Genomic DNA, 5,683 nt, shown 5'->3' with positions numbered 1-5,683 from the left:
CCAAACATTCGTGCCTTCCTCTACCATAAAAATCAGCACTACTCTCATCTTTTCCATTGAGAACTTCCAAAATAGGTCTGTTCATGCTTTTCATCATCACCTTCTGCTGAGTTCTTTAACCAGGACAAAATTTCCATCTTATTTGTATAATTGAAAAAGGCTTCAAACTTAAAAGGTCATGGCATCCATCCCCCTACCTCAGGTCTTGCTATAAGGAACCTGCTTGGAAAGAACAAAAAAGCCAAAACCTCTGAATAATGAGCTGCCCGATGCACTTCAGCTTAGGTAACTGGGGGGTTAACTGCTATTTAGGGAAGACTACAATCACAATCAAAAAGACACACTAAAACTGAAATCTGCAGAAGTCTTAGAATACAAAATGTATACACCTCTGCTATCCTCAACACTAACCCAGGAAGGAAAAGGGATGATTCTTTAACACAAGAAGGCTTCTTGGGCCCTTGGTGGTGGTGGAGCGTGGAGGGACGCGCTGGCAGCGAGCAGCGGGCAGCGGGCAGCGCGCGAGCAGCGCATGGCGGTCAGGCATTGGCCACCTTCCCAGCGCCGGGGTTGGCGCGGCGACGGCCTGGGCGTGCTGGGCGGCTGCGGTGGCGGCGGCGGGCGGAGGGGCCGCGGGGACGTGGCCAGGCGCCCCTGCCCGCCACAGTGCCTGCCGCCTGATGCTGCTCGGGCACGGGAGCTCGAACCGGCGCCAGCGCAGCTCCGGAGCAGGAGGCGACTTGAGGCGCGAAGTTGATTCCGCAGCTCAAGATCGGGATTGTTCTGAGCACCATGGCCATGATCACCAACTGGAAGTCCCAGACGCTGCCCTCACTGGTGGTCCTCAACACCACTAAGCTCTCCGTGGCCTGCGGCGGAACGCTGGACCGCAGCACCGGGGTGATACCCACCAACCCTGAGGAAAGCTGGCAGGTGTATAGCTCTGCCCAGGAAGTGAGGGCAGATGTATCTGCACAGTGGTCGCCCCCCAGCAGACCATGTGTTCACAGGACGCCTGCATGAAACAACTGAGGCAGCTACTGGAGAAGGTGCAGAACATGTCTCAATCCCTCGAGGTCTTGGACAGGAGGACTTGGAGATACTTGCAGTACGTGGAGAAGATGGAGAATCAAATGAAAGGCCTGCAGTCCAAGTACAAGCAGGTGGAGGAGTGTCACAAGCAGCACCTGGCTAGGCAGTTCAAGGGCTAACTTAAAAGAGTTTTTTCAATGCCTCAGTGACTGAAGAAGCAGTTTACTCCCAGAGAGCACCTGGCACCCTGCATTTTTACTGTTTCTTTCCCATCTTAGCACCATATCCCTAAGGAACCTTGAATTCAACCAGGATCCTCCTTTGCATGCAACTCTAGATGCATTTCATGGATAGTTTGAATCCTTGTCAATGTATTTTTTGAAAAGGAAAAAAAAAAATAGAACTTTGTGTGTGTGACTTAAAGCATGCAAAGATGTTGCATTCTAAACTGAAAATAAAGACACCCCCCCCCAAAAAAAAAGGTTTCCTCACAGAAGACTAGACCTGCTTCCTTCCACCATCTGCCACCTCTACCACTGAGTTCTAAGAACTGTGAGAGCAGGGAACACGTCTGTTTTGTTCACAATGGTACCTTAATCACCTGCATTGCCTGGCACAGAGTTGACATGTAAATAATATTTTTGACAAGGTGGGGGCCACAGGGGCCAGTTTATTGCAGTTAAATACCTCTCTCTATATTTTTTGTCCCTTTTACCATAAAGAAAATTAACACACACACACACACACAAACACACACATGCAAGCACACACACGCCCAGAGGGAGCAGGGATCTAGAAACAACAGGTGGGGTGGGACATGGCCTCCCTGCTTAGGTCCAGGCCCCAGGGACGACCCCTGCCAAGGCTCCCTCCTTCCCATAAGCACCCTGTCTCAGTACCTCTAGAGACCAAGGAAGCAGTGGGAAGCAACAGGGCCTCTGTCCTCCCTCTCACCTCCAGGTGAGACTACTAGAAGTGCCGGGGCTTGGTGAGGGCCAGGGGAGGGGAGACCGACAGACAGGTGGGGAGGGGTATCGTTCCCAAGTTGAGGAGGGCAGTGGGCAATGTATGCACAGAAATACATTATTTCTCCCCATTTATGTTAAAAATCTACTATAAAAAATGCAGCTGGGGGAGGGGCGTCTGTCCCTCTCTGTGCTAAAGACTGGGGGAGGGGGCAGCAGAGGCGGGCAGCGGTTGCATGGTGGGAGCCGGCGTCACTGCCAAGTGTTCTTGCCCACCATCTCCAGGTTGTGCTACTGCAGCTGGGCTTGAAGCAGGGCATTCTGATTCTTCAGATCCTCAATCTGTTGCCGGAGAAATTTGTTCATCTGCAGCCGCTAGGCCTCCTTGAAGGTCTCCTGCATGCACTGTTTGGTTTGGCATAGCTCTCGGATGTCCAACTTTGAAAACAAAATTTACAAGATATGTACTAGCCCAATATTAGTCAATCTCCAGCAGTATGGCTAGGGTCTAAAAACTATTGGTTTAAGGAAAACTTCTTGATTTAAAGGATCTAAAAAACTTGATAATGGAGTTTGCAGGCCACATAGATATTTGATCCACAGTCCCTGAGTTTGCAAGAACATACTGTGAAGTTAAAAGGCCTTGTCTTTTTTCCAGCACCTGATGGTCCATACATTCACAGGTGAGGAAAGTCACCACACTGAACCAGATTGCGTAGCTGGGTTGCCTGGTCCTTGTGATAGTCCAGCTGCCCCAAGGAGAATGGACAATATTTGTTCATCCAGAGACTCATGTCAGCTGGAGCTCATGTCAGGTTTGAAGCTTGGAACCCGTGTGCTCCCTCCTTCCACTGAATACCTTCTTAATATCAGGCATTGTGTTTGCTGCTGGGATTCACTTTTTGTTTGTTCAACCTTATAGCAGGGATTCATTAATTGTGCTGTTTGAGAGCTGGACATGTGTTTGCAAGAAAACAAATCAAAATTCACCTCATTTACTCAGCTGTTTAGCTTACATTTTGTTATGTTTTATTTGCTATTTCTTAGTTGTAGTGGACACAATACCTTTATTTTACTTATTAATTTTTATGTGATGCTGAGAATTGAACCCAGTACCCCAAATATGCTAGGCAAGCTATTCTACCACTGAGCCACAGCACCAATCCACCTTTTGTTATTATTACCAGTTTTTTCTTTTTTATTTCTAAATACATTCTCTTTACTCTTTGCCTGACCTCAATCATGATCTCCTTGAAACTGATAAATCATGTATCTTGTGTCACTTACAGATGATTCCAGAAAACTGTCGTGCACATTTAACGTGCTCAAATTTTTTAAAATGGAACTGCATTATAAAGTGGTTCATAATGATTGCTTAGAATCAAACCTTTTTGAATGAATTAAGATGAGATAAAATTTCAGAGAACCATTGACTTGGTCTCCATTCATCTTTATTTTCTGACAACAAACTATAAAAACCCCAGCAGGTTGGGACTGATATGAAGATAGCAGAAGTTTCAACTATTCTTTTATCATTTTTTTTCTTCCTAGTGAATTCTACAAGACCCACCTGTCCCTCTTTCCTGCTTTTCAGTGTTGTAGAGCGCTACCTTGATCTGTTCATTCCCAATTTAAGTCATTTGCAGCATTTCTTCCTCTCTGATAATAATTAGAGATACCAATTGTGAGCTAGGTATGTGGCTCAGTGTAAGTGCACTTCCTGGCATGTGTGAGGCCCTGGGTTGGATCCCCAGCACCATGAAAAAGGAAAACAATACAAAAGAAAACAACAATAAAAACCTAGCACTTGCATATTCCTTTCTGTCCTGGGTCTGCTCTGTTACATTTATTCCTCACAAAATCCCATTTTACAGGTGAATAAAGAAAGTAGGTTGGTGTGTTGCCCAGTGTCACAGAGCTATTAGGTAGTAGAGTTGGGATGTGATTCAAATAGTCTAGATCCAGACCCACAGACTCTAGCTTTATGCTATATGTAACTCTGAGTCTATGCCTTGAAAACCTTTCCTGTTTTCAATTTCATTTCTTTTATTTTTTTCTGAGTCTATTTGCACTTAAGTTTTGACTAATTTATCTGTAATGTACATGGACACACTGATGGAGCTTTAACCTTGTACAGTGTTTATAGTAGTGAGAATTTTAGCTGCCAGTGGACTACATGTTTCTAGTGGATTAGATGTTTTAGGAAAAAATGTCCCTTCAGTGTCTCCAAGTCTCAGCTTGTCCTGGGTCAAATACCTGTGATGCTATTAGGAATAGGGTTAGGGTTGAAGATGCCCAAATCCTCCAATTGGTCTGCCATGTATATTTATTATTTATTTATTCTGACTTATTTAGAAATTTGGCCAGATACAGACTCAGAAAATAAATAAAATCTATAGAAAATTGAAAATTGTTTACTTCTCACTGTGAATCTCCCTTGGACTTGTTATATTCCTAAACACATGGAAATGTGACTTTGTCCCATTTATTTGCTGCTTTGTGACATTTTGGAACCGCTCAAAAGCAGGTACCAGGGCTGGGGTTGTATCTCAGTGGTAGAATGCTTGCCTAGCATGTGTGACGCACTGGGTTCAATTCTCAGCACCACGTAAAAATAAGTAAAATAAGGGTTCATTGACAACTAAAAAAATTTTTGAAAATGTACGTACCATTTGGCAGAGGTAGTGAGGAATGGGAATTAATCAGAAAAACTAAGTTCTAACTGCTTAATCATTGACTGATATTTAGGAATTGCCATCTTTGTGGAAGGGACGGTGCTGTATACTGTGGGGGACATAGAGATAAAAGGGGGTGAGTTGCCCATATTTTCGAGGACTCATTAATTTATAAATTACAATTCTATATACTCTTCCTTGAGATTCTTCAATAATTGAGAAAAAGATGCAGAATTGTGTGTAGGATAAAATAGAGCTGTTTGATTGCTGGTCAGTCTGCATGTGGAATGGGCAACATGTAATGACAACCTAGCTTTCTAATTATCCTCATCCTCTTACCCAGGAGACACAGCCCCTCACAGTTGCAGGTGCAGAAACCCTGTCCTAGCCAGCTTACTGTCTATGTAGGGGGACATAGGATGCAAGCAGGGTGATCCCAGAAGGGAGAGTTCAGAAGGAATCAAAGACCTTTCAATCTTACTGGTGAGATGGGTCACTGTTTCCACTGGGAGAGAAGTAAGCAGGGATAAAGGGAAGAGATTACCCCTGACCCACATTTCTACAAATGTGAGTTCCTCTTTGGTCAGTGAAGGCAAAAATGCACAGATGGGTCAGAAATGTCCTTTTCTAAAATATGTTTAACAATAGAAGGTAGAATCAAACCCAGTGCCTCACATGTACTAGACAAGTGCTCTACAACTGAGCCACAACCCCAGACCCCTTAAAGTTTTGATGGTTTTGTTTTGGATAGAGTTTTAGGTTTCAAGTTGAACATTCTGATGATTGGCTATTCCTTTGGATTTTATAGGTATACATTATGTTTGAGTAAGAGCTGCATGGTCCCAACAGCTGGACATTGGGAATAAAAATGGTTAGCCAAAAGGTAGCTTAACATTTGTACCTTTTTCCTCTAATACAAAAATACAAATCCCAGCTACTCTGGAGGCTGAGGGAGGAGGAGCTCACATTTCAGTCCAGCCTTGGCAACTTAGCACAGCCTTGTCTAAAATA

At 44.3% G+C, this 5,683-nt stretch overlaps 1 pseudogene; it reads left to right on the top strand.

Annotated features, from left to right (window-relative positions):
- Positions 1-532: 532 nt before the first annotated feature.
- On the top strand, positions 533-1,211 carry LOC124974762 (noelin-like; annotated as a pseudogene).
- Positions 1,212-5,683: the final 4,472 nt, after the last annotated feature.

The sequence above is a fragment of the Sciurus carolinensis genome, unplaced genomic scaffold, assembly GCF_902686445.1.
Source record: "Sciurus carolinensis unplaced genomic scaffold, mSciCar1.2, whole genome shotgun sequence".
Classification (NCBI taxonomy): domain Eukaryota; kingdom Metazoa; phylum Chordata; class Mammalia; order Rodentia; family Sciuridae; genus Sciurus; species Sciurus carolinensis.
Note: the sequence above shows the minus strand (reverse complement) of the source record. Positions and strands in the feature narration are given on the sequence as shown.